This window comes from Stenella coeruleoalba, assembly GCF_951394435.1.
Source record: "Stenella coeruleoalba genome assembly, chromosome: 17".
Classification (NCBI taxonomy): Eukaryota; Metazoa; Chordata; class Mammalia; order Artiodactyla; family Delphinidae; genus Stenella; species Stenella coeruleoalba.
The window spans coordinates 26,500,671-26,511,359 of NC_137163.1; the positions used below are offsets into that span (position 1 = coordinate 26,500,671).

Sequence of the window (10,689 nt, forward strand, 5' to 3'; positions counted from 1 at the left end):
ACCCTAACCCTAAAACGTACCCTAACCTGTACCCTAATCCTTACCCATACCCCCACGCTAACATGCACACTAACCCTAACCCTAACTTGTAGCCATTCCCTAACTAGTACACTAAACTGTACCCTAACCCTAACCCATGCCCTAACCCTCACCCATACCGTATCGCTAAGCCGTACCCTAAACCCAACCCGTACCCTAACCCATATCCTAACCCTAACCGTAATCTGTACTCTAATCCTAACCTGTACCCTAACCCTAACCTGTACCCTAACCAATGCCCTAACTGAACTCTAAACCCTAATTATCACCCCTAACTTAATTTTTTTTCTTTTGTATTTTAAAAAATATTTTTCTGGGGTTAATACAAATGAGCAGAACAACGAAATAAAACAGAAAGTAACCTGAGTGTCCCTCGAAAAGCTAAGTCTGAAATATTTGGTACTTCTGTTCTATTGACGGCTTTGTAGCCTATAAAATATCTGAGAGCTAATTCTGGTTTTCTACAGGGAGAAACATGGTGTTCCAGATGTAAGGAACACCTGGATAAAATGAGAAAACTACACATTATGCTGGTCGTTTCAGCGAGTGGGAAAGGTTGGCATGTGATAAAATATTATCTTTTTCTTTAATCTTTTAAAATTTCACTTGTTACAAAGAACTTGAATTATAATTGTACTTCAAAAAAGTAACAATAGAAATTTAAAGGAAAAACATATATATTGTGTTTAATTACATTTCATAGAATTATTATCCCTGAATCATTATTCTGTTAGTACATCAGTATAGAGATTATTTCTTGATATTTAGGTGAGAACTATTTCCTTCTGTTTTTGAGAATAATTCTGTAAACTCATTTCCAGTAATGGCACTCTTCCCCAAATCAAAGGTTTCACAAGGGAGATGCAAGCAGAAAAATCATGAAAACACACAGCAATACAACAGCAACAAAAATTTCTAACTTCCAATAACAGCTCAATTTAGAAGAGGGTTTATAACTTCAGAACAAAAGCATTCCTACTTGACTTTCTAACCAGTCAAAATCTGGGTATTCTACACAAAATCTGTGATGTTAATCCCATAAATCTACCCTTTACTGCTTCTGCCTCCATTAGATTTCCTAAGCACTAGTGTTTTAATGTACAGGTTACAAAAAAATCCTAATATGATTTATTTATAATGTGTGTGTTCTGTTTTATTCTAGTGTCTAAAGTCTTCTCCATGGCTGGACCCCAAATAATATTCCTTTATGTGCTAAGTGATATCTGAAGAGTGGGAGAGGTTTAGTACATACCCTAACCCTAAAGCATAACCTAATCCTAACCCGTACCCTAACCCTAATCCTAACTCATACCCTAACCCTAACCCGTACCCTGACTATAACCCTAACCCTAACCCATAGCCATACCCTAAACTGTACCCTAACCCTAACCCGTACCCTAACCCATACCCTAACCCTAACCCGTAGCCATACCCTTACCTGTACCATAGTCCGTACCCTAACCCTAAGCCTAACCCTAACCTGTACCCTAATCCTAACCTGTACCCTAACCCTAACCCTTACCCTAACCCATATCCTAAACCCTAATCCTTACCCCTAACTTAATTTTTTTTTGTATTTAAAAAAATATTTTTCTGGGGTTAAAACAAATTAGCAGAAAAGCAAAATAAAACAGAATGTACCCTCATTGTCCCTCAAAGAGCTAAGTCTAAAATACTTGGTACTTCTGTTCAATGGACTGTTATGTAGCCTATAAAAAGTGTGAGAGCTAAATATGTTTTTCTACAGTGAGAAACATGATGTTCCAGATGTAAGGAACCCCTGGATAAAATGAGAATGCTACACATTATGCTGGTCGTTTCAGGGAGTGGGAAAGGATGGCACGTGGTAAAATATTATCTTTTCCTTTAATCTTTCTAAATTTCACTTGTTACAAAGAATTTGAATTATAATTGTACTTTAAAAAAGTAACAATGGTAATTTAAAAGAAGAAATATATATTGTGTATTTTATTACATTTCATAGAATTATTATCCCTGAATCATAATTCTGTTAGTACACCAGTATAGAGATTATTTCTTAATATTTAGGTGAGAACCATTTCCTTCTGCTTTTGAGAATAATTCTGTAAACTCATTTCCAGTAATGGCACTCTTCCCCAAATCAAAGGCTTAACAAGGGGGATGCAAGAGGAATAATCCTGAACACACAAAGCAATAGAACAGCAACAAAATATTTCTAACATCCTATTACAGCTCAATTTAGAAGAGGGTTTATATATTCAGAACAAAAGCATTCCTCCTTGACTTTCTAAGCTGTTAAAATCTGTGTATTCTACAGAAAATCTGTGATGTTATTCCCATAAAACTACCCTTTACTGCTTCTGCCTCCATTAGATTTCTGAAGCACTAGTGTTTTAATGTACAGGTTAAAATCAAAATCTTAATGAGATTTATTTATAATGTGTGTATTCTTTGTCTTATCCTAGTGTCTAAAGCTTTCTTCTTGGCTGGATCCCAAATAATATTGCTTTACGTTCTAAGTGATATCTGGAGAGTGAGAGAAGTTTAATAAATATCCTAACCCTAAAACGTACCCTAACCCGTACCCTAACCCATAGCCGTATGCTAACCTGTCCCCTAAACCATGCCCTAACCCTAACCCTAACCCTAAACTGTACCCTAACCCTAACCCTAACCTTAAACAATACCCGGACACCTACCCTAATCCTAAACCAGACCCTAACAGTAACCCATACCCTAACCCGTACCCTAACCCTAATCCGTCGCCGTACCCTAACAGGCAGCCTAAACCATACCCGTACCCTCACCCTAACCCTAAATCGTACCCTAATCTTAACACGTACACTAACACTAACCTGTACCCTAATGCGTACTCTAACCCTAACCTGTAGCCATTCCCTAAACTGTAACCTAACTCTAACCCTTACCCTAACCCGAACCCAAACCCTAAGCCATACCCTAAACCGTACCGTAACCCTAACCTGTAGCTGTACCCTAACGTGTACCCTAAACCGTACCCATACCCTAACCCATACCCTAACCCTAACCCATAGCCATACCCAAATCTGTACCCTAACCCTAACCCTAAACCGTACCCTAACTCGTACCCTAATCCTAACCCATACCCGAACACTAACCAGTACCCTAACCCTAACCCGTACCCTAAACCGTACCCTAACCCATACCCTAATCCTAACCCATACCCTAACACTAACCTGTAACCTAACCCATACCCTACCTCTAGCCCATAGCCATACCCTATACTGTACCCTAACCCTAACCTGTACCCTAACCCTAAACCGTACCCTAACCCGTATCCTAACCCTAACCCATACCCCAACCCTAACCCGAAGCCATACCCTAACCTGTACCCTAACACGTACCCTAACCCTAACCTGTACCCTAACCCTAACCGATACCCTAACCCGAACCCGTACCCTAACCCATACCCTAACCCTAACCCATAGCCATACCCTAACCTGTACCCTAACCTGTACCTTAACCCTAAAGCTAACCCAAACCCTAACCCTAACCTGTATCCTAATCCTAACCTGTACCTTAACTCTAACCCGTACCCTAAACCCTAATCCTTACCCCTAACTTAATTTTTTTTTGTACTTTAAAAAAATATTTTTCTGGGGTTAAAACAAATTAGCAGAACAACAAAATAAAACAGAAAGTAACCTGAGTGTCCCTCCAAAATCTAAGTCTGAAATACTTGGTACTTCTGTTCTATGGACTGTTATGTAGCCTATAAAAAGTGTGAGAGCTAAATATGTTTTTCTACAGTGAGAAACATGATGTTCCAGATGTAACGAACACCTGGATAAAATGAGAATGCTACACATTATGCTGGTCGTTTCAGCGAGTGGGAAAGGATGGCACGTGGTAAAATATTATCTTTTCCTTTAATCTTTTTAAATTTCACTTGTTACAAAGAAGTTGAATTATAATTGTACTTTTAAAAAGTAACAATGGAAATTTAAAAGAAAAAAATATATACTGTGTTTAATTACATTTCATAGAATTATCCCTGAATCATAATTCTGTTAGTACACCAGTATAGAGATTATTTCTTAATATTTAGGTGAGAACCATTTCCTTCTGTTTTTGAGAATAATTCCGTAAACTCATTTCCAGTAATGGCACTCTTCCCCAAATCAAAGGTTTCACAAGGGAGATGCAAGCAGAATAATCATGAAAACACAAAGCAATACAACATCAACAAAAAATTTCTAACTTCCAATAACAGCTCAATTTAGAAGAGGGTTTATATCTTCAGAACAAAAGCATTCCTACTTGACTTTATAACCAGTCAAAATCTGTGTATTCTACACAAAATCTGTGATGTTATTCCCATAAAACTACCCTTTACTGCTTCTGCCTCCATTAGATTTCCTAAGCACTAGTGTTTTAAAGTACAGGTTAAAAACAAAATCCTAATGTGATTTATTCATAATGTGTGTGTTCTTTGTCTTATCCTAGTGTCTAAAGTCTTCTCCATAGCTGGACCCCAAATAATATTCCTTTACATGCTAAGTGATATCTGAAGAGTGGGAGAGGTTTAATACATACCCTAACCCTAAAGCGTACCCCAACCCGTACCCTAACCCGTACCCATACCCTAACCCCTGGCCGTATCCTAAACCTTACCCTAACCCTAACCCTAAACCCTTCACCCCTAACCCCTTACCCCTAATCCTAACCCTAACTCCTAACCCCTAACTCCCACCCTAACTCTAAACGTAAACCCTAACCCTAACCCCAGCCCCCGACCCCCGACCCCTGACCCTGACCCTGACCCTCACCTGTAAAAACAAGGTCATCTGACTATAATTCATTCCAGGAATACAACCCCATTGAGGGAGAGAGGAAGTAGCTACTCTAAGCTCTGGATGATAGACCAAAAAGCAGATTTAAAGAAACCTATGTCATTGCTGTTTTCCACTCCAACAGACAGGTATAATGAAGCAAGGAATCCCCCTGGCCCTCCAGGATCTGCCTGGGGGCCTAATCTGGGAAATTCTTATACATCAAAAGATGGCTCTGAGCTGAATTTCTGCAAAACAAGACTATCCCGTGCAAAGAACAATCCAGTAGAGTTTTGTATCCCATCAGCTACAGGAAGAGAATGGCTGCAGGCTACTGAAAGCCAGCAGCATTTACAACTTAACTCCCATGGCCTCCGCAGTGAGATTTTTGTTTGCTTCCCTTTTCTGACTCTCTTCTCAATATATGCACATTTCTTTTTTTTTTTTTTTTTTTTTTTTTTTTGCGGTACGCGGGCCTTTCACTGTTGTGGCCTCTCCAGTTGCAGAGCATAGTCATCCAGACGCACAGGCTCAGCGGCCATGGCTCACGGGCCCAGCCGCTCCGCGGCATGTGGGATCTTCCCGGACCGGGGCACGAACCCACGTCCCCTGCATCGGCAGGCGGACTCCCAACCACTGCACCACCAGGGAAGCCCCACATTTCTTAATACAATGTCATAGTGGAAGCAAAACAGACCTTCAATTTTTAGACCTCAATTTTAAAACACTTAGAGGTTCTAGGGGTTTTGCTTTTAAATTCAAGTACCACATAATTTGAAAATTGTACAAGTTCTAATTATTCAGTTCCAATACACCAAACACTGGAGAGGTCCCTCTCAGCGGAAGCGCCACCGATTCCACAAGAAAGGGCAACAAGGTGCCCTCCTCCCTTCCCTTCTGCCAGAGTGACCACTATGTGTTTAAATCCACACCCCCTGGCAAGTTTCTAAGGTGAAATTCTGACACCCTTCCCTTTCCCATCCCAGCAGGTGGCCAAGGGCCGGCCTGGGCTGGAGAAGTGCAGTAACCAGGGCTGGGCCAGCTGGCCAGAGTGGGGGTTGGCGGGGTGGCGGGGGGCGGGGGGGGGTCCCAGCAGGTGAAATCACCATGCAGGATAAATCCCTTGGACTTCCCATGGGCCAAGGGCGAGTCTCTCGAGGCACCCGGCCCCTCTCAGGTTCTGCTTGCAGAGACATCGCGGGGGAGGGGCACTTGGCTGCTTAGGAAAACCGCGCACGAGGGAGCTTTACACCTGCAGATGTTCTGTAAAACGGGAGTGGGTAGGCTCGGGCTCGTCCTCAAAGCCTTTACTCCAAAGGCGAGCCCTTCCTGCTGCCGCCAAGTTAGGGAGCTCCGCGACTGTACCGAACAGCTCTGGTGTAATTCGTCGTTCCTTCCTCCACCCACCCCCACCAACCCCTGTCCCCTTACCTGTGGTCCGCGGCCCTCCGCTCCGCGCTCGAATGCCACTGGGGTGCCAGGGACCCACGGGACGGGTCGTTCCCAGCCGCCGCGCGCTGGCTCCTTAGACCCCAGCCGGCTCTCGCGGCGCCGACGGCGAAGAGCCCCGAGGACGCCCCGCGCCAGGTGCACTCTGGCCGGGACGCCCACTTCCGGGAGAGGCGCGCAGACCGCCGCAGCCAATGCCGAACAAAACCCGCCCCCGCGGCGCCACGTCCGCGCGGCACAGCACGCTCTCGGCGCTCCGGGCACGGGCGCCGGGGGTCGGGCGTCTCCTCTCCTACGAGCTCGAGAAAGGAAGCGGCGCCCCTGAGAGGCCGCTAGCGATGCCCCGGGGCGCGGGCCCCTGCGGCGCGGAGACCGCTCCAGGCTGGGCTCACCGACACCAACGTCGCCAGGAGGAGCGCTTGGCGGGACTCGGCAAACAACCCAATGTTTTAAATGGAAAAAGGACTTGAAAAGACCCTTCTCCAAATAAGACATACAAATGGTCAACAAGCACATGAAAAGATGTTAGTCATCATTAGTCATGATGAAATGCAAGTTAATACCACAACGCCATACCCCTCCACACACTAAAAGTCCTATAATCAAGAAAGCTAAAAATAACAAGTGTTGGCAAAAATTTAGAGAAATTGATACAGAATTTCCCATAGGGAAAATGAATAAGTTCTGGAGGTGGATGCTGAGAATATTTGTACAACAACGTGAATGTAGTTAATGCCATAGAACTGTATGCTCAAAATGATTTAAATGGTAAATGTTATGTTATATGCGGAGGGGGGGGTTAACATAATTTAGCCACTGCTTTATACCAGACCCCAGAGTCAAAGCTTTTCATCCATTTTCTCACTTTTACTTAACCTCCTAGGATCTTCACACTCCCATTTAGCAGATGAAGCTGAGCCTGAGAGGTTAAACTAAGTGACTTGCCCAAGGCTCACTCGGCCAAGTCTACACTGTTCAATGTTACTGTATTTACTGAGCACCTACTAGAGCACCTACTGAGCAATACCTCCAGCACCTGCTAGAGACATTGTGGGAGGACCAGGGTGAACGGGGGCTGAAAGCCCTGCTCTCAAACACTGAAGTTTCTTGGAGTGGAGGGGATGGCCTGTGTCACACTTGTGGAGCCTTTTATTCCACCCCACCGCACCGCCACAGAGGAGGGAAGCAGCTGGCCTGATACTGAATATTAGCTCAGCTGGGGAGGAGTCCTGGGGCTTTGAAGAAGGCATCTCCTGCCCCACTCTCCACATTGCCCCCTAGAGTCCAGTACGTGGGCACAAGCATCCCTGTGGCGGGGCAGGAGGCACATCTCATGGCACCCCTCTCCTCCCGCCCTGCAGTGGTGACACTGAACCCATACACCCGCCAGAAGTACAACGAACTCTCCTTCTCTGAGGGCACCATTATCTGCATCAACCGCCGCTACTCTGATGGCTGGTGTGAGGGCATTGGCTCAGAGGGGTCTGGATTCTTCCCCGGGAACTATGTGCAGCCCAGCTGCTGACAGCCTGGGATCTCTGGGATGCTGACCCAAGCACCGCCTTGAGTGAGCCTCTTGACTGCCACACCAAAGCCTGCTCCAGTCAAGACTGGACCAGTCCTGCACACCTCCTGGGCTGTGAGCTGTGTCTGTTCCTTCCCCCCATTGCAGTGGGAATGGGTCCTGGTAAAGACAGAGGAGGTACCCAGAGGCCTGCTGGAGACAGGAAAGAACTGGAAGCCAAGGAGTTTGGTGACCTTATCCACAAGGGACCCTTACGCCATGCAAGACAGGGTCTCCAGCTGCAAGTGCCAACTTTGAATAAAATTCTGATGACCTCCTGATGATTGCCCTGCAAGGCTAGCGGGCCGAGGGACTGAAAGGCAACCAACTTTACGGCTCCTGCTAATTGAGCCTCCTCTGCCTGCCCTAAGCAGCAGTATCTCCCATCTCCTCGGTGCTCATGGAGCCCTCCACACTAGACCCCTGTGCCCCTCTGCGAAGGTGGGATTCACTCTGCTCTTTTGCCTGTTGCCTGCTTTGTTAAGTATTCAGTCTTGGTTCCCCAAGCTGGGCACTCCTCCAAGAGTGGGGACCAGCTCCCTCACTTAAGTGGGGCTCTCTGAGAACAGAGATCACCTCGCCCTCATCCCTCAGACTGCAGCGTGAGAGATCTTGCACACCTCTGCGCCTTCACCTCCTTTACAGCTCTGAAACACCAAAAGAGGGAGGTGGGCCTTGGGTTTCCACTGGCTCTGCTTTAAAGCATCATGGCTTTCTGTTCCATACGGGAGGAGGGGCACTCAGAGGGCCCAGTCAGTGGAGGACTTTGGTTAAGTCCCTGGTTTCTTGCTGCATAGACGAGGCTGGGGTGCAAGGAGACATCTTCTCTTCGGGCTCTGTGAGGTCCCTGACTGGCCAGACACGAGCCCCGGGACAGTGTGCTACCTCTTTCCACCAGCAGCAGGTGACTGTTCCCTCCAGCTTTTTTTCCTGTGGGGATGCTGACAGGGTGGGGGTTGTGGGCAAGGAGTGTAGTGTAGGGTCACAGCAGGTAAAGCAAGATCTAGACCTGGGACCGTCGGCAAGGAGCGCCACCTCTCTCCGCGGGGAGTCCGGTGCGGGGGAGGTCGGGGGTGGGACATTCTAGGGCCTGGGTCCCCTGGACAGAAGACTGGAGGAGGGAGGCCATGCAGCCCAAGGCAACAGTTAACCGCAACGCGGCGGGACATGTTCCTTCTCTACCCTGACAGGAAACCCCGTCCTCCCAGCTGGGAGGACAAGTTTTTTGGAAACACTGCTGCCTGCTCAGATATGCGTGCCACCCTGGTGGGGCCAGACTCCGGAATTCGCTTGCAGTGGAACTGAGGGAGGCAGCCGAGCTGGGTTAACTGCACAGATGGGGATAGCTCCCAACTCCCTCCTCCAGTCCCCAAATGGACCAACCTGGGATTCCGGGAAATCCCGGAGGGATATACCAAAACGAAAGGGAAAGGGAGTAATAAAATTAGCTTTCTCTTTCCCGACCCCCACCGCCCCACCCCCACCCCGCCCGGGCCCGGGCAGGCCACGTCCTCAGCACGTCCTCAGCACCTGCTGCAGGTGTAGGCGCACTTCGGTGGAGGTTTCCCAGGGCACCACCCTGGCGCGGAAGGAGCTGGTCTCGGCCTTCTGCGCCTCCTGCATAAGGCGGTGCATGGGGTAGCGGCAGCGCGGGAAGGCCACGTCGCCGCCTGCCAGCAGCCCCATGGGGCAGAAGTCGTTGGCGCCGTCGCTCACGTAGAAAAGTCGCTCGAAGTGCACGCCGTCGTGGGCCCGCTCGCGCAGGTAGTCGCTGAGCACCTTGTGCTTGCACATGTTGTCGGGGCAGCGAGCGCAGCTGTGCGCGTGGAAGGGCCGCAGCGCCAGCAGCCCCCAAGGGTCGGGCGCCGACGGGTTGCTGAAGATGCGGCGGAACAGGCCGTGGTGGCCGGCGGCGCGCAGCGCACTCTCCATGTCAAAGGTGTTGGCGTCTGAGATGAGAATAACCTCAAAGCAGGCGCCCTGCTAGGCCACAAACTGCAGCAGCTCGTCCATGCCGGACGACAGGGGGATGGCCTCGTAGATGGCGCGCAGGTCCCGCGGCCGCACGCCCTACTCGCCCAGGTACTGGAAGACACGCTGCCTGTACTCGTTGTAGAAGCCCTCGCGCTAGGTGGCACGCAGGTTCTCAGGCAGCCGCTGGCCCGCCGCGGCGCGCGCACGACGGAGTCGTCGCTGTTTTCGTCCACGATAGTCTCGTCAAAGTCGAAGGTCAGGAGAAAGCGCGGCGCGCCCGGCTCAGCCATCCCACTGTCCTCTACCAGCTTTGTCCTGAGCGATCAAATACTTTTGTGGACACCCAAAAGAGGCCCTCAGAGGAAAGGGGGACAGGACCTCTGAGCTGCTCCTGCAGGGTGGGGAGCTGCGGCTGCAGAGGTCTGTCCCGGCTGAGTTTGGAGTGTAGAGTGGGGAGAGGGCCTAGCTGAGGTATTTGGGCGCAGGATGGAGCAAGGGGTGCTTACAGGAATTGGAGGGGACGCTGTGTCTTATCCATCCCCGGATTTCTGGGCTCCGGCTGTCACGAGTCCCTCCAGTCCAGAGGGTCCGTGAATGATGTGCATCTGGGCCGTTCCCTCCACTTGCCCCCCATCCCCATGTTATGTATTTTTAACCACAATTTTAAAAATCAATGAAGCACTGATAATACATGTTACAACATGGATAAACATTGAAAACATTCTAAGTCAAAGAAGTCATACTGAAAAGGCCACTCATACCACAATCATCTTGTGTGCTTTAAATCCATAGCAGTTTTGAAAATGAGGGGATGGGACTTCCCTGGTGGTCCAGTGGTTAAGAATCTGCGCTCCCAATGTAGGGGGCACA

The 10,689-nt window shown here is 48.3% G+C and overlaps 1 pseudogene across 1 annotated transcript; it reads right to left on the minus strand.

Annotated features, from left to right (window-relative positions):
* Positions 1 to 9,357: 9,357 nt before the first annotated feature.
* LOC307176116 (phosphoethanolamine/phosphocholine phosphatase-like) lies at positions 9,358 to 10,109 on the minus strand (annotated as a pseudogene). The gene has a single exon. The product of its transcript is annotated as a phosphoethanolamine/phosphocholine phosphatase-like (transcript).
* Between the last annotated feature and the right edge of the window lie 580 nt (positions 10,110 to 10,689).